This window comes from Oncorhynchus tshawytscha, linkage group LG07, assembly GCF_018296145.1.
Source record: "Oncorhynchus tshawytscha isolate Ot180627B linkage group LG07, Otsh_v2.0, whole genome shotgun sequence".
NCBI lineage: Eukaryota > Metazoa > Chordata > Actinopteri > Salmoniformes > Salmonidae > Oncorhynchus > Oncorhynchus tshawytscha.
Window position 1 is genome coordinate 27,076,775 of NC_056435.1, and position 18,896 is coordinate 27,095,670.

The 18,896-nt window shown below is 43.3% G+C and overlaps 1 protein-coding gene across 2 annotated transcripts in view; it reads left to right on the forward strand.

Annotated features, from left to right (window-relative positions):
• The window catches only part of LOC112254232 (caM kinase-like vesicle-associated protein), a 41,144-nt gene that overhangs the window by 13,076 nt on the left and 9,172 nt on the right, over window positions 1-18,896 (forward strand). The window lies entirely within an intron of this gene.

Consider the following 18,896-nt stretch of genomic DNA (forward strand, 5'->3'; position numbering starts at 1 on the left):
GGAATTGAACCGCAAAAGTTATTTTTTATGTGCACAACCTCATCACACACTGCCTTTTATCCGCAATAATGGGAAAACATCTGTGGTGGGAAAATGCGAATACTGGAATATTCATATGAAAATCTGTTGCCTATTGGATGGAAACGTAGCTACTGATACACACTACAAAGGCTACTGTTTAAGGCTAGGCTACATTTGCATTCTCCATATGCCAATGCCAATACATCCAATGTAGTCTACAGTTGACAATACTGGCCTCCTTCCCTCATCATTCATACGACAGAGCAAACAGAAACACATTTGCAGAGAGGCTTATTTTAGGGTATGTATGGAAGGTCAAAACAAAATGAATGTATTCACACACAAGCAGCTTATGAAAATGTGCTGGCAAACCTGCTGGCTCCGCTCTTTCATTATCTCCTTATAACCACGTAGAATATCGAATATGAATGCTGGGATCAATGTGCTGCTAGGTGACAGCAGATTACAGGTCTCGTGTGGCTTAGTTTGTAAAGCAATGTGCTTGCAATGCCAGGGTTGAAGGTTTGATTCCAATGGGGGGAAAAGTATGCACTCACTACTGTAAGTCGCTCTGCATAAGAGTGTCTGCTAAATGACTAAGACATTTAACAGTCACAAACATAGCCCTGCATGTGTTGCTACTAAGGGATTGCCAGAGAGTGCAAAGCTATTATGTCTAAAACAAACATTTGGGGAGTGATGTTGTCGATCTAATCTCAAACTGAGAAAGGTCTTGACTACCTTAAAGAGCTAGAGTGTCCCCCATGTCAGAACTGACTTGATGTCAAATTTACAGCTAAAATCAAGACAGATATGACAACCCTTGTATGTCATTGTCCCTTTGTTTTTGACTTCTGAACTCTTTTGTTGTAAATTTTACAGTAGATACATTTACTCCAGGTACTGTAGAAGCAGTGTTATGAATAAGTCTGTGGCAACTGTGATGGAAGTCTAACTGTAAGGTACATTTAGACTGATGTGTGTGAGGTTATCAGGAAGGCGGGGTAAGGTAAGGGTGAATGCCTGTATGGATATTACTACACATCATTGAAACTGCTAATCTTGAGGGGAGAAAATACAACAGGGGGTATTCACTGTAAGGAAAGCTGTCAAATGTCACAGCAATATGTGACAGCCTATATTTCATGTATAGCCTAGCTGAGACTTCCCAAACCCTAAAGGTCGATTAGCTTGACGGAGCGTGAAAAAATTTAATGAAGGGACAGGCCAATGTAGCATGTCCATTCTTCTGTCGTGGAATGGGTTTGTGTCTCTTGTGGAGTGGGTCGGGATTAGCATACACAATGGACTAGTACCACTATACTTATGAATGGAAAATAGTTACAGTATATCAAAATATTAATTATATTAGTAAAGTTGCAGAACATATGACAACACAGAACAAATGGTCCATGTACTAAAGATTAAGATCGAATCCAACTACGCCGGCTCTGATGCTCATCAGATTTGGCAGGGCTTGCAAACTATCCTGGATTTAAAAGGGAAACCCAGCCGCGAGATGTCCAATGACACGAGCCTACCAGACGAGCTAAATGCCCTCTATGCTCTCAACACTATGCAAGCAACACTGAACCATGCATGAGAGCACCAGCTGTTCCGGACAGTCGATGTGAGTAAGACCAGGACTACCAGGACACAGAAGGATTACCAGGACGGGTACTAGGAGCATTTGCTGACCAGCTACCAAGTGTCTTGACTGAAATTTTTAACCTCTCCCTGATCCAGTCTATAATACCTTCATGTTTCAAGCAAACCACCATAGTCCCTGTGACAAGAACGCCAGGTAACTTGTCTAAATTACTATTGCCTCGTAGCACAAAACATGAAATGCTGGTTAGGGTTCACATCAACACCATCATCTCAGACAACCTGGACCCACACCATTTCGCATATCACGCCAACAGATCCACAGATGACGTAATCTCTATTGCACTCCATATTGTCCTCTCAGAACTGAACAAGAGGAAGACCTGTGTGAGAATGCTGTTCATTGACCACAGCTCAGTGTGGTCAATGAGTCCCTCAAGCTCATCACTAAACTAAGGACCCTTGGACTGAACACCTCCCTCTGCAACTGGATCCTGGACTTCTTGATGGGCCACCCCTTATCCTTAAGTTTAATGACAACACAACGGGGTAGCCTTGATCTCAGCGGCCGACGAGACCGCCTATAGGGAGGAGGTCAGAGATCTGGCACCACACTGCCAACAATATCTCCTTGAACATCAGCAAGAAAGAATAACTAATCGTGGACTACACGCCCCATTTACATTGACGGAGTTGTAGGGGAGCGATTTGAGAGCTTTCTCGGGTTCCACAACACTAAGGATCTATCATGGTCCACACACACCAACACAGTCATGAAGAGGACATGACAGCTCCTAATCCCCCTCAGGAGGCTGAAAAGATTTGGCATGGGCCATCAGATCTTGAAAAAGTTCTACAGCTGTACCATTGAGAGCATCTTGACTAGCTGCATCACCGCTTGGTATGGCAACTGCTTGGCATCAGACCGCAAGGTGCTACAGAGTGTAGTGAGTACGGCCCAGTACATCATTGGGGCTGACCTCCCTGCCATCCGGGACATCTATACCAGGCAGTGTCAGAGGTGGTCATAAGAATTGGCAAAGACTCCAACCACCCAAGTCTCATAGACTGTTTTTTCTGCTACGGCATGACAAGCGGTAACGATGCATCAAGTCTGGAACCAACAAGACCCTGAACAGCTTCTACCCCCAAGCCATATGACTGCTAAATAGTTAGTCCGGGTAGCTATTTGGTTAACTATTTAACTATCTGCTTTGACCCTTTTTGCATGACCTTTTTTGACTTTGATATTGATGCTATTAGATATTCTTCAAAGTAGCCAACCTTTGCCTTGCTGACAGCTTTGCACACTCTTAGCATTCTCTCAACCAGCTTCATGAGGGAGTCCCCTGGACTGCATTTCAATTAACAGGTGTGCCTTGTTAAAAGTTAATTTGTGGAATTTCGTTCCTTCTTAATTTGTTTTAGCCAATCAGTTGTGTTGTGACAAGGTAGGGGTGGTATACATAAGATAGCCCTATTTGGTAAAAGACCAAGTCCATATGGCAAGAACAGCTCAAATAAGCAAAGAGAAAGACACGAAGTTCAGTCAATCCATAAAGTGCAGTCGCAAAAAACATCTGGTTTCCGCTTAGTGGGACTATTATATGTTTTTCAACAGGACAATGACCAAACACGCTTCCAGGATGTGTAAGGGCTATTTTGCCAAGAAGGAGAGTGATGGAGTGCTGCATCAGATGACTTGGACATTACTATCACCCAACCTCAACCCAATTGAGATGGTTTGGGATGAGTTGGACCGCAGAGTGAAGAAAAAGCAGCCATCAATCAATCAATAAAATCTATTCATAAAGCCCTTCTTACATCAGCTGATGTCACAAAGTGCTGTACAGAAACCCAGCCTTATACCCTAGAGAGAGAGAGAGAGAGAGAGAGAGAGAGATCGAGAGAGAGAGAGACCCGAGCCCCCTGACACATACATTATAGCAGCATAAATACTGGAGGCTGAGACAGGAGGGGTTGGGAGACACTGTGGCCCCATCCGACGAAACCCCCGGACAGGTCCAAACTACTTTGCCAAAGCATAGCCCCCACACCACTAGAGGGATATCTTCAACCACTAACTTGAGGGGGGCAACCCGGACGGGAAGATCACGTAAGTGTCTCAACCCACTCAAGTGGCGCACCCCTCCTAGGGATGGCATGGAGGAGCACCAGTAAGCCAGTGACTCAGCCCCTGTAATAGGGTTTGAGACAGAGAATCCCAGTGGAAAGAGGGGAACCGGCCACGGCCAGGCAGACACGCACTGCGGGTCGTTGCTCCAGTGCCTTTCTGTTCAACTTCACACTCCTGGGCCAGACTACACTCAATCATAGGACCTACTGAAGAGATGACTTAAAGGTCGAGACCAAGTCTGCATCTCTCACATGGATAGGCAGACCATTCTATAAAAATTTAGCTCTATAGGAGAAAGCCCTGTCTCTAGCTGTTTGCTTAGAAATTCTAGGGACAGTAAGGAGACCTGCGTCTTGTGACCATCGCGTACATGCAGGTATGTACGGCAGGACCAAATCGGAAAGATATGCAGGAGCAAGCAGATGTACTGCTTTGTAGGTTAGCAGTAAAATCTTATAATCAGCTCTAGCCTTAACAGGAAGCCAGTGTAGAGAGGCTAGCACTGGAATAATATGATCACATTTTTTGGTTCTAGTCAAGATTCTAGCAGCCGTGTTTAGCACTAACTGAAGTTCATTTAGTGATTTATCCGGGTAGCCGGAAAGTAGAGCATTGCAGTAGTCTAACCTAGATGTGACAAAAGCATGGATACATTTTTCAGCATAATTTTTGGACAGAAAGTTTCAGATTTTTGCAATGTTACATAGATGGAAAAAAGCTGTCCTTGAAACGGTCTTGATATGTTCGTCGAAAGAGAAATCAGGGTCAGAGTAACGCAGAGGTCCTTCACAGATTTATTTGAGATGACTGTACAACCATCAAGATTAATTGTCAGATTCAACAGAAGATCTCTTTGTTTCTTGGGACCTAGAACTAGCTGTTTTGTCCGAGAATTAAAAGTAGAACATTTGCCTCCATCCACTTCCTTATGTCTGAAACACAGGCTTCCAGGGAGGGCAATTTTGAGGCTTCACCATGTTTCATCAAAATGTGTGTCGTCCACATAGCAGTGAAAGTTAACATTATGTTTCCAAATGACATCACCAAAAGGTAAAATATATAGCGAAAACAATAGTGGTCCTAAAACGGATCCATGAGGAACACCGAAATTTACAGTTGATTTTTGTCAGAGGGCAAACCGTCCACAGAGATAAACTGATATCTTTCCGACAGATAAGGTCTAAACCAGGCCAGAACTTGTCCGTGTAGACCAATTTGGGTTTCCAATCTCTCCAAAAGAATGCGGTGATCGATGGTATCAAAAGCAGTACTAAGGTCTAGAAGCACGAGGACAGATGCAGAGCCTCAGTCTGATGGCATTAAAAGGTAATTTACCACCTTTACAAGTGCAGTCTCAGTGCTATGATGGGGTCTAAAACCAGACCGAAGCGTTTCGTATACATTGTTTGACTTCAGGAAGACAGTGAGTTGCTGCTTTTTCAAAAATGTTTGAGAGGAATGGGAGATTTGATAATGGGAGGTTTGGGTTTTTCAAGAGAGGCTTGATTACTGCCACTTTTAGTAAGTTTGGTATACATCCACTGGATGGAGAGCCGTTTATTATGTTCAACATAGGAGGGCCAAGCATAGGAAGCAGCTCTTTCAGTAGTTTAGTTGGAATAGGGTCCAGTATGCCGTTTGAAGGTTTAGAGGCCATTAATATTTTCATCAATGAGTCAAGAAATATAATGTTAAAAAACTAGAGTGTCTCCCTTGATCCTGGGTCCTGGCAGAGTTGTGCAGACTCAGGAGAACTGAGCTTTGGAGGAATACGCAGATTTAAAGAGGAGTCTGTAATTTGCTTTATAATGATCATGATCTTTTCGTCAAAGAAGTTCATGAATTTATCACTGATCAAGTGAAAGCCATCCTCTCTTGGGGAATGCTGTTTTTAGTTAGCTTTGCAACAGTATCAAAAATAATTTTGGGATTGTTCTTATTTTTCTCAATTAAGTTGGAAAAATAGGATGATCGAGCAGCAGTGAGGGCTCTTCGATACTGCACAGTACTGTCTTTCTAAGCTAGTCTGACGACCTCCAGTTTGGTGTAGCGCCATTTCCGTTCCAATTTTCTGGACGCTTGCTTCAGAGCTCGGGTATTTTCTGTATACCAGGGAGCTAGTTTCTTATGACAAATGTTTTTTGTTTTTAGGGGTGTGACTGCATCTAGGGTATGGCGCAAGGTTAAATTAAGTTCCTCAGTTAGGTGGTTAACTGATTGTTGTTCTCTGATGTCCTTGGGTAGGTGGAGGGAGTCTGGAAGGGCATCTAGGAATCTTTGGGTTGTCCGAGAATTTATAGCACAGCTTTTGAGGATCCTTGGTTGGGGTCTGAGCAGATTATTTGTTGCAATTGCAAACGTAATAAAATGGTGGTCCAATAGTCCAGGATTATGAGGAAAAATATTAAGATCCACAACATTTATTCCACAGGACAAAACTAGGTCCAGAGTATGACTGTGGCAGTGAGTAGTTCCAGAGACATGTTGGACAAAACCCACTGAGTCGATGATGGCTCCGAAAGCCTTTTGGAGTGGGTCTGTGGACTTTTCCATATAACTATTAAAGTCACCAAAAATTTGAATATATTCTGCCATGACTACAAGGTCCGATAGGAATTCAGGGAAGTCAGTGAGGAATGCTGTATATGGCCCAGGAGGCGTGTAAACAGTAGCTATAAAAAGTGATTGAGTAGGCTGCATAGATTTCATGACTAGAAGCTCAAAAGACGTAAATGTATTTTTTTTTGTAAATTGAAATTTGCTATCATAAATGTTAGCAACACCTCTGCCTTTGCGGGATTAGCGGGGGATATGGTCACTAGTGTAACCAGGAGGTGAGGCCTCATTTAACACAGTAAATTCATGAGGCTTAAGCCATGTTTCAGTCAGGCCAATCACATCAAGATTATGATCAGTGATTAGTTCATTGACTATAACTGCCTTGGAAGTGAGGGATCTAACATTAAGTAGCCCTATTTTGAGATGTGAAATATCACAATCTCTTTCAATAATGACAGGAATGGAGGAGGTCTTTATTACAGTGAGATTGCTAAGGCGAACACCGCCATGTTTAGTTTTGCCCAACCTAGATCGAGGCACAGACACGGTCTCAATGGGGATAGCTGAGCTGACTACACTGACTGTGCTAGTGGCAGACTCCACTAAGCTGGCAGGCTGGCTAACAGCCTGCTGCCTGGCCTGCACCCTGCTGCCTGGCCTGCACCCTATTTCATTGTGGAGCTAGGGGAGTTAGAGCCCTGTCTATGTTCGTAGATAAAATGAGAGCACCCCTCCAGCTAGGATGGAGTCCGTCACTCCTCAGCAGGTCAGGCTTGGTCCTGTTTGTGGGTTAGTCCCAGAAAGAGGGCCAATTATCTACAAGGGGCAGAAAACAGTTTTCAACCAGCGATTGAGTTGTGAGACTGCTGTAGAGCTCCTCACTCCCCCTAACTGGGAGAGGGCCAAAGACAATTACTCGATGCCGACACATCTTTCTAGCTGATTTACACGCTGAAGCTATGTTGCGCTTGGTGACATCTGAATGTTTCATTTTAACATCGTTTGTGCCGACGAGGATAACAATATCCCTATACTCTCTACACCAGTTTTAGCGTTAGCCAGCACCATCTTCAGATTATCCTTAATGTCGGTAGCCCTGCCCCCTGGTAAACATTGTATGATCGCTGGATGATTTGTTTTTAGTCTAATTCTGCGGGTAATGGAGTCGCCAATAACTAGGGCTTTCAATTTGTCAGAGCTAATGGTGGGAGGCTTCGGCGTCTCAGACCCCGTAACGGGAGGAGGAGAGACCAGAGAAAGCACGTCCTCTGACTCCGACCAGTTGCTTAATGGGGAGAACCGGTTGAAAGTTTCTGTCGGCTGAATGAGCGACACCGGTTGAGCAATCCTACAGCATTTCCCTCCAGAAGCCATGAGAAAATTGTCTGGCTGCGGGGTCTGTGCAAGGCGATTTATATTACTATCTGTACTTATTGGTGGCACAGACACTATTTCATCCGTTCCTTCACTTGCCTAACGATTGCTCTGAAGCTGGGCTTGCAGCACAGCTATCCTCGCCATAAGGCGATCGTTCTCCTGTATATTATGAGTACAGCGACTGCAATTAGATGGCATAATGTTAATGTTACTACATAGCTCTGAATGGTGGAAGTCCTGATGAACCACATCCAGATAAAAAGTTGAATGAAAAAAGTCGAAAGAGGTCAAAAATGTCAATATAAAACGGTAATTAAAAAGTAAAAACTGTAAAGTTGGCAGGTAGCAAAGTAAGGTTAGCAACAAACCGCACAGCAGCACATAAACAAGTCTACAAGTTTTGACCGGAAATGACGTCAAATCAGTCCTTGTAAAAACCCAACAAGTTCTCAGCATATGTTGGAACTTTTTCAAGACTTTTGGGAAAGCATTCCAGGTGATGCTGGTTGAGAGAATGCCAAGCATGTGCAAAGCTGTCATCAAGGCAAAGGGTGGCTACTTTGAAGACTAAAATCTAAAATATATTATGATTTGTTTAACACTTTTTTGGTTACTACATGATTTCATATGTGTTATTTCATTGTTTTGATGTCTTCACTATTATTCTATGATGTAGAAAATAGTAAAAATAAAGAAAAACCCTTGAAGGTGTCCAAACTTTTGACTGGTACTGTACGTATCTACCTCAGTTAGCTTGTACCCTTGCACATCAACTTGGTACTGGTACCCCGTGTATATAGCCAAGTTATTGTTACTTATTGTGTATTTAGTATCACTTAGATGTTTTATGTGTTATTACTTCTGTATTATTTCTCTATTTAATTTCTCTGCATTTTTTGGAAGGGCCCGTGAGTAAGCACTTCACTGTTAACGAAGCATGTGACGAATACCATTTGATATGATTTGATGTATGTTTATCAGTTGCAGTAATATAGTTGCTTGAGGGGAGGCTGATTATATCAGGGCCACTGTGCTATTCAGCCAGCGAGTCTGGCAATGCGTATCTCTGGAGCCCTGATCCTGGAGTTATATAGTAGTGAGTCCCACTGTGGCCCGCACTACACTCAACCGCCTCTTCTCCTCTCCTCTCCTCTCCTCTGAGTCTTCATCCCAGAGACTCTCTCCTTCCTGTGCCGATGATTGATTCACAACCTGAAACAGAACTATTCACTCTTCTTCTCCTCTCTCGCTGCACAGGGTTCATTATTTCCCCCTCCTGGCTCATTACTAGCAGTCTACGTGTCGGTTGGAGATATTGCCCACTCCGCACCAAACCAATGCAGGAAGGACTGCTGCTGCTGCTGTAAACAGCACTGTTGAAACACTAGGAAAAGGGAATTTAATCAACGCTTTGAAGGTTTTTGCCATGAAGAAGACAAAAATAACACCCTCCTCTGCCAGAGTGTAGACTGAGTAGCTAACGGCTTTTGTGTGTTTATTACAAGAAGAAGAAAAAATCTGGATGCAATCATTCTGGCTCTGAAATTATACTTCAGTCTGCTCTCCTGGCCCAAAGAGCTATTCTGGGAGATGGAGTGTGTTCTTTACATGGTCTAGTCACTGGAAAGCACGCTTTACTGTCACAGCAAAGAAGTTGCCCTTTAATTCAGTGGTGTAGGGCTTTCAAAACAAATGGCCACTGGATTGCAAAATATGTGGCCTATTAATTACCATTTGAAGAATAATTCATTATTTAATAGGCCTGCATTGACACTGACATTATTTTTTATTTAAAAAAATATGTCAGAATAATGTGGGCATTTGCTTGACTAAATAGACAGCATGCTCCCGACACAAACACACTAGTGGGTGGCAGTTAGCCTAGCGGTTGGAGCGTTGGGCCACTAACCGAAATGTTGTTGGTCGACATGGTGAAAAGTCTGTTGATGTGCCCTTCAGCAAGGCACTTAAACCGAATTTGATCCAGCTGTGCTGAACTACTACAGCTGACCCTATAAAACTGCACCTGTTCATGCGGTAGCTAGCTAGCAAGTTGCTAAAACTAGATGTTGTTGAGGGGTTACTTTATCATATTTTAAAAGGAGAAAGCAACCAAAAACCGGGTTCCCTTTGTAATGGAACACTTTGTATGGAAAACCAAGTTGAGGCCAACATTGGATGCTGTCTTGCTCATAATAACCGTACATGGTTTTACGACATCAAGCACAATAACGCAACACCCTTCAATTGCGATGGCAGGAAACAAACGAAAGCACCTACATCTCTTAAATCAGAAATAAAATAATGGAATAATTATAACTTGCTATTATTACCGTGCTTCTACGCCTGCATTGCTTGCTGTTTGGGGTTTTAGGCTGGGTTTCTGTACAGCACTTTGAGATATCAGCTGATGTACGAAGGGCTATATAAATACATTTGATTTGATAACTTAACTAAATCAGCTACCATAACGTCACTGACTATTCAAGGACCAAATAGCCTAGATATATCTGATTTTTAAACTCTACGGGATCTGTGTCCCCCCTATGCGGCACGGTTGAGCTAACACAGGCTAATGTGATTAGCATGAGGTTCTAAGTAACAAAAAAAATCCCGGGACATAAACATATCTGATATGGGTAGAAAGCTTAAATTCTTCTTAATCTAGCTGCACAGTCCAAATTACAGTAGCTATTACAGTGTAAGAATACCATGCTATTGTTTGAGGAGAGTGCACAATTATGAACTTCAAAATGGATGAATAAAGCAATTAGGCAGATTTAGGCAGTCTTGATATACAGATATACAATGGTTCATTGGATCAGTCCACGACTTTGTACATACACTGATGCCATCTAGTGGCCAAAGTCCAAATTGTGCCGGGGCTGGAACAATTCATTGTGGCCTTTCTCTTGCATTTCAAAGATGATGGCACAATAAAAAAATAAAAACACTTGTTTTTTTCTTTGTATTATGTTTTACCAGATCTAATGTGTTATATTCTCCAACATTTATTTCACATTTACACAAACTTCAAAGTGTTTCCTTTCAATATCCATATCCTTGGTTCAGGTCCTGAGCTACAGGCAGTTCGATTTGGGTATGTCATTTTAGGTGAACATTTTTTTTTAAAGAAAAAAAAAAGGGTAGGACCCCCATAGGGTAGACCCCGCCCCCCCCCCCCTCCTGACTGGGAGGGAGGCATGCTCAGGTCTAGGTTTGCATCCCTCCTGGAGAGGACGACTGCATTGCCGTGCGGGGCCTCCGGCCTGTGGATGACAGAGTAGCGCTGTAAGGACAGGAACCAGTGGGTGACACGGTCATTCGCGTCCTTACCTCTTGCCATCCACACAAGGGGGGCATGGTCAGTGATCAGGGTGAACTTCCTCCCGAGAAGGTAATACTTGAGTGTGTCCAGTGCCCACTTCACGCTGAGGCACTCCTTCTCGACAATCGAGTATTTCTTCTCCCTCAGGAGGAGCTTCCTGCTGACATAGATGATTGGGTGCTCATCGCCTTCCTGCTCTTGGGACAAAACGGCCCCTACCCCTGTGTCAGACGTGTCTCTCTGGCCTAGGAGGTTTTTTGAGAAGTCCGGAGTGACGAGTACCAGGTGCGAACATAGCGTATCCTTCAGGGCCTGGAACGCTGCCTCCGTGTCCTCTGCACTGTCTGGGGTAATCGTGCCTTCGTTAAGTCTGTGAGGGGAGAAGCTATTGCGGCAAAGTTCGGTACAAATCTAATGTAGTACCCTGCTAACCCCAGGAATGACTTCACCTGCCTCTTGGTTCGGGGGACCGGCCATCCCCTAATGGCAGTGATTATTTTTCTTGGGGTTTCACATTTCCTCTCCCGATCTGATATCCCAGGTACTCCACCTCGGCGTAGCCCGGCTTGCACTTGTGGGGGTTCGCGGTCAGACCTGCATCCCTTTTGTGCATCAACCACGGCCTGTAACCTACAAAGATGTGACTCCCAACTGTTACGTACTCATTGTGCGGCCGCAGGACGTGGTCCATGAGTCACTGAAAGGTCACTGGTGCCCCGTGGAGCCCGAAAGGCAGAACCCAGTAGTGGTATAGCCCCCCCAGGGGGGGAGAAGGCAGTCTTCTCCCGGGAGGCAGCTACTAGTGGCACCTGCCATTACCCCTTTGTCAGGTCCAAGGTGCTGACGTATCTCGCCATCCCCAAGCGGTCAGATCGTCGATCAGATCGTCCACCCGGGGCATGGGGTAAGCATCAAACTTACTGACCTTGTCCAGAACTATGGGGTTAGACCCCTCACTGTGTGACTCAGTACCCCCATTTCTAGCTTTGTCGTCACTTCCTGCTGGACCACCACCCTCCGGGCTCATGGTATGGCCGTTTGCGCACTTTTTCTCCGGGACGTGTGTGGATATGATGTTCCACGAGATCCGTGCACCCCGACACCTCGGAGAACACGGCCGTATTCCACAGGACCAACTCTCTGAGCTCTTGTCTTGGGCTGAGGTCTTCCCCCATTGCAACTTAGACCGAGGGCGGGCCCTGCTGTGGCCGGGTCCACGTGACGCACAGTGCCTCACGTGTGTGCCACTGGAGTACAGTTCACATGGTAAAGCTGGAGGGGTCTACTCCGCCCCGGTTGGCGGAACTTATAGTTGACGTCACCTACTCGCTCAACAATGTTGATGCCATGCCTCGTAGCCAGGAATTTACTCTCTGTTGTAGGGATCAGCACCAAGACCTTCTCACCTGGTTGGAACTCTCGTGGTTGGGCCCCCCCCTGGTTGTAGGCTTCGGGGTGTCCAGCTCCCGTATTTCCAGTAGAGGGCGCCAACGTCACTTCACGCACCTCCCCTCTATTACCATCCCCCGGGTAGACCTCCTGGGATTCCACAATGTTTTACAAATTAATGAAAAATAAAAAGCTGAAATGTCCTGAGTCAGTAAGTATTCAACCCCTTTATTATGGCAAGCCTAAATAAGTTCAGGAGTGAAAATGTGCTGAACAAGTAAAATTATAAGTTGCATGGACTCACTCTGTGTGCAATAATAGGGTTTAACATTATTTTTTAATGACGACCTCATTTCTGTACCACACACACAATTATCTGTAAGGTCCCTCAGTCAAGCAGTGAGTTTCAAACACAGATTCAACCACAAAGACCAGGGAGGTTTTCCAATGCCTCGCAAAGAATGGCACTTATAGATGGTTAAAAAAAAGCAGACATTGAATATCTCTTTCAGCATGGTGAAGTTATTAATTACACTTTGGATGGTGTATAAAAACACCCAGTCACTACAAAGATAAAGGCGTCCCTCCTAACTTAGTTGCCGGAGAGGAAGGGAACCACTTAGAGGTTTCACCATGCCAGGACTACCTGACATGATGACTCCTTGCTGTCCCTAGTCCACCTGACCGTGCTGCTGCTCCAGTTTCAACTGTTCTGCCTTATTATTATACGACCATGCTGGTCATTTATGAACATTTGAACATCTTGGCCATGTTCTGTTATAATCTCCACCCGGCACAGCCAGAAGAGGACTGGCCACCCCACATAGCCTGGTTCCTCTCTAGGTTTCTTCCTAGGTTTTGGCCTTTCTAGGGAGTTTTTCCTAGCCACCGTGCTTCTACACCTGCATTGCTTGCTGTTTGGGGTTTTAGGCTGGGTTTCTGTACAGCACTTTGAGATATCAGCTGATGTACGAAGGGCTATATAAATAAATTTGATTTGATTTGATGACTTTAATGGTGACTTTAAAACAGTTACAGAGTTTAATGGCTGTGATAGGAGAAAACTGAGGATGGATCAACAAAATTGTAGTTACTCCACAATATTAACCTAACTGACAGAGTGAAAAGAAGGAAGCTTGTACAGAATACAAATATTCCAAAACATGCCTCCTGTTTGCAAAAAGGCAGGTAATACTACAAATAATGTGGAAAAGCAATTAACCTTTTGCCCTGAATACAAAGTATTATGTTTGGGGCAAATCCAATACTACACATTACTGAGTACCACTCTCCATATTTTAAAGCATAATGGTGGCTGCATCATGTTATGCAGCCACCATTAAGCACAGGCAAAATCCTAGAGGAAAACCTGTTTTTAGTCTGCTTTCCACCAGAAACTAGGAGATTAATTCACCTTTCAGCAGGACAATAACCTAAAACCTAATGCCAAATCTACAATGGCGTTGCTTACCAAGAAGAGTGATAATGTTCCTGAGTACTCAAACAGGAAACTGATTACCTAAAAAAAAAAAAGATAAGAAACTTAAAGAGCCGAAGTAAGCAGTACTACCTTCATATGAGTAATACAAATGCAGCTTTTTTTGTGTGGTATACTTAAATGTAACGCCCCCACTAAGCCACGCCTCCAATCAGTGCGGCTTGCCTTTTCGATTGAATTGTAGAGTTACCACCCATGACTGTATTTCTTAGTGACAGCGACATGGTGAGTTCCTGGGCAAATATAAAAAGTTATAAATCAACTATTACATATATCATAAGGCCTTATACTGTGGCCTGAAACTCTGTTTACAGGTCACACCAGGCCTGCAAGTAGGGTTGCAAAATTCCACAAACATCCCCCAAAGATTGTTTTGAGATCTTCCAACCAGGATTTCTGGAAAACCTGAGAAATGTACCAGAATGTTGCAACCCTAACTGTAAATCACATTATACTGGCTTGTAAAAGTACGTGTAATTCCTATTGGAATCTAGCCAGCATTAGGCTATCCAACAATTTAAATGTGTATTAATCCGTAACTTGCACTCATAATGTCTGCACCGTGGATGAAACTACCTAAGAATTAAATGATTGGCTTAATTTACACTGAAAAAAAATCGAAAAATCTGAAAACATCCAAACATGCAACAATTTCATAGATTTTTGTGAGTTACAGTTCATATAAGGAAATCAGTCAATTTAAATAAATAAATTAAGCCCTAATCCATGGTTTTCACGTGACTGGGAATACAGATATGTATCTGTTAGTCACAGATACTTAAAAAAAAAAGGTAGTCGTGTGGATCAGAAAACCAGTCAGTGTCTGGTGTGACTACCATTTGCCTCATGCAGTGCGACACATCTCCTTTGCATAAGGTTGATCAGGATGTTTATTATGGCCAGCGGAATGCTGTTCCACTCCTTTTCAATGGCTGTGTGATGTTGCTGGATATTGGCGGGAACTAAAAGACGCTGTTGTACACGTCAATCCCGAGCATCCCAAACATGCTCAATGGGTGACATGTCTGGTGAGTATGCAGGCCATGGAAGAACTGGGACATTTTCAGCTTCCAGGAATTGTATACAGAGCCTTGTAACATGGGGCCGTGCATTATCATGCTAAAACATGAGGTCATGGTGGCGGATGAATGGCACGACAATGGGCCTCGGGATCTCGTCATGGTATCTCTGTGCATTCAAATTGCCCTTGATAAAAAAGCAATTGTGTTCATTGTCCGTAGCTTATGCCTTCCCATAGCATAACACCGCCGCCACCATGGGTCACTCTGTTCAAAACGTTGACATCAGCAAACCTCTTGCCCACATGATGCCATACACGCTGTCTGCCACCTGCCCGGTACAGTTCAAACTGGGAATCTTCCATAAAGAGCACACTTCTCCAGCCTGCCAGTGGCCATCGAAGGGGAGTATTTGCCCACTGAAGTTGGTTACGACTCCGAACTGCAGTCAGGTCACGACTCCGAACTGCAGTCAGGTCAAGACCCTGGTGTGGATGAGCATGCAGATGAGCTTCCTGAGACGGTTTCTGAAAGTTTGAGCATAAATTCAATTGTACAAATCCACAGTTTCATCACCTGTCCGGGTGGCTGGTCTCAGACGATCCCGCAGGTGAAGAAGCCGGATGTGGAGGTCCTGGGCTGTCATGGTTACACATGGTCTGCGGTTGTTAGGCTGGCTGGCTGGATGTACTGCCAAATTCTCTAAAACAACATTAGAGGTGGCTTATGGGAGAGGAATTAACATTCAGTTCTATGGCAACAGCTCTGGTGGACATTCCAGCATTCACCATGCCAATTGCACACTCTGTCAAATCTTGAGACATCTGTGGCATTTACTATCCCCAGCACAAGGGGGACAGTAAATAAACCTGTATAATGATCATCTTGTTTAATCAGCTTCTTGATATGCCACACCTGTCAGGTGGATGGATTATCTTGGATATGTAGAAATGCTCACAAACAGAGATGTAAACACATTTGTTCATAAAAGTTATTTTAGCTCATGAAACATGCAACCAACACTTTACATTTTCATTTTCGTTTTTGTTCACTACTGTATATATGGCAAGACTGGAAATGGTTGTCTAGCAATGATCAACAACCAATTTGACAGAGCTTGAAGATTTTTGAAAATAATAATGGGCAAATGTTGCACAATCCAGGTGTCACGGACGTCGTCGTGGAAATGACTGGACCAAAGCGCAGCGTGATGAGCGTACATTTCTTTTTATTTGAAATGAATGTCACCAACAAAACAAGACGACGACCGTGAGGCTTAACTTGGGCAACAGTACCACTAACAAAGATAACTACCCACACCTGCGAAAGGAAAAGGCTGCCAAACACAAAGAAATAGAAAACATAGAAATAAAGAAACTAGAATGCCCACCCTAGTCACACCCTGGCCTAACCAAAATAGAGAATAAAAGCCTGTCTATGACCAGGGCGTGACACCAGGTATGGAATACTCTTAGTGACTTACCTAGAAAGACTCACAGCTGTAATCTTTGCCAAAGGTGCTTTTAACAAAGTATTGAGAAAGGCTGTGAATACTTATGTAAATTACATATTTAACTTTTTAATTTTAAATACATTTGCAACATTCTCTAAAAACATGCTTTCACTTTGTAATTATGGAATATTGTGAGTAGATGGGTGTGAATTTGGAATTCAGGCTGTAACACAACAAAATATACAATAATGAATAATTTCCCCTAGATAAAAAAAAATAGCATTATTACAAATGAAATTCACTGGACCAAGCAGGCCACTGACCGTTATGATCGACTGGCCAGGAGGTTTTCAAAAACCTTCAATGTATTCCGGTGTCGTTGTTGCCTATTCAGAAAGTTGGTTTATCTTTGGTCAATTGCACATTACTGTTTGAATAAATCAGGATGATAAGAAAAAGCTCATTTTGAACCAAAAACTAACGTGACAAGGTCAAAAAAAAAAATAGCTGTCACTCTTGCGACCAGTTAAGAATGTGTCTCACTGCGAAGTCAAACGGTCGCAAATGCGACTGTTTTGGTCGCGATAATGAACCCTGTCGGTGAAAAATAGCAGGTGAGCATACGACTAGAAAACATGTAGCTTTCTGATCAAATATTTGAGGAAGCAATAACTAAAACTTGCAATATTCACGGGATAGTGTTTTATCACAAAGTCGACAGACACCACATACCAATTTGTTTATGTCAAGTTTGGTCGGAGATTCCTTTATTGCTAAATAATGCAGGCTAGTATCTGGCTAGCAGCTAGCTATGGCACATTTGCTACAGTAGCTTGCGATCTGAAGTTGTTTCTATCAGGAATATTAACACGGTGACACTCCGTCTTCAACCCTCCTCCACATTTACTGGATTGGTTGAACAGTGCAAAAGAGAACCGACCGCAACAGCTTCTCGTCATATGCGGCATTTCGTTTCAGGTGTTTCTTTAACACCTACTACATGAAGTTAGTCCTGCTGTAACCTTTACCTTCTACTAGCCATTAGGAAGGCTTGCAACGAGCATAGCAGATGCCTCATACGTCATGAATGATTGGTGTTGTTAAAAGAAAATAAGTGAACCTTTATGTAGAACAAGATTGTTTCCCAATAAATTTACACACCTAGAAATGTGCATTTTTTACATAAAATGTAGTTGTACATAACTATTTGTTACTCCTAATACTGCTAAAAGATTAGAACTGTTTTGAAATCATGTGCATCTACACTAGCTATTACTGCAGGAATGGTAATGGCTCATTTACAAAGGCTAAATGCCTTATTCCCTGTATCATTTATTTTTGTTGTTTCCTCATACATTCATGATCCTTCCATAAGGACGTGTTATTTTCCTCTACCACAGAGTGAAACCTCGCATTGATTTTCCACCAGAGATGAGGAATCCATTTTTTCTTCTCATAATAGGGACATGATTGATGGCTCCACTGAGATGGCACCTCGGTCAAATTCACTCGCCTCCTCCTCCTCCCACTGTATTTCACTCTGCTTCCTCTGCTGCCAAATCAACAGGATTGTTCAGCAGCCAGAAACCCATCCAGAGAGGATCATATTCGTATTGCATGTATTCAGGGAACTGTATGCTTTGTTCAGAAAGAACAATTGTTACTGCTGCTCCTGGTGGCATTAATCGTCCCAAGGCTGAATACTGAGTATGTGTTGCTGCTGTGGACCAGATTCATGGAAACCTATTCAGTTCTATATAGTGACATCAGCAATGCAAGTACAGGGCTGGCTGGCTCACTGTTGAGTAAAAAAGAAACACGCCTTCCAGGCTACTGGAGACTTAAGTCTTTGTATAGTAGAGTTATGTGATGGATGAATGTGAATGAATCCGGTTATTTTCAAGGTCCCACGGCATACAATGTTCTCTAAAGATTTTAATCGAAGTCATTATCATGTTGAGTTCAAAGTGCGTTATGATCTCAATGACCGGCATATTCCATAAACCCATTTTGAAAATGATAAGTGCATGCTGGCTAATTTGTGCATTGATTGAAAGAATACATGTTTTGGTCTGCACCTTAATTGTTAGCAATGACAGGCTACCTCTAGACTGGATACCTCTAACACAATGCCAGGCCTGGTCTTATGTAACCTCACTCAGATAGAGTATTGTTACACTTATGTTCAGCAAAGTGGACTGCTACAGTAGGTAGGTGAGGGATTTAACATCCAGCAGGAGCCAATTACAATTGTGCCATTTAGCGCTAACAGTGACATGCTTCCTTATGGGCCATTCGCAACAATGCAGAGAGGAAGATGTAGAAAGTAACAGAAAAATAATAACACAAGGAATAAATACACAATGCGTAACGATAACTATATACACAGGGTAAGTACTGCGTCGATGTGCAGGGGTGTGATGTAATTGACGTAGACGTGTACCTACAGGTACAGTGACTAGGAGAAGGGATAGATCATAAACTTTAGCAACAGCGTTTGTCACGGT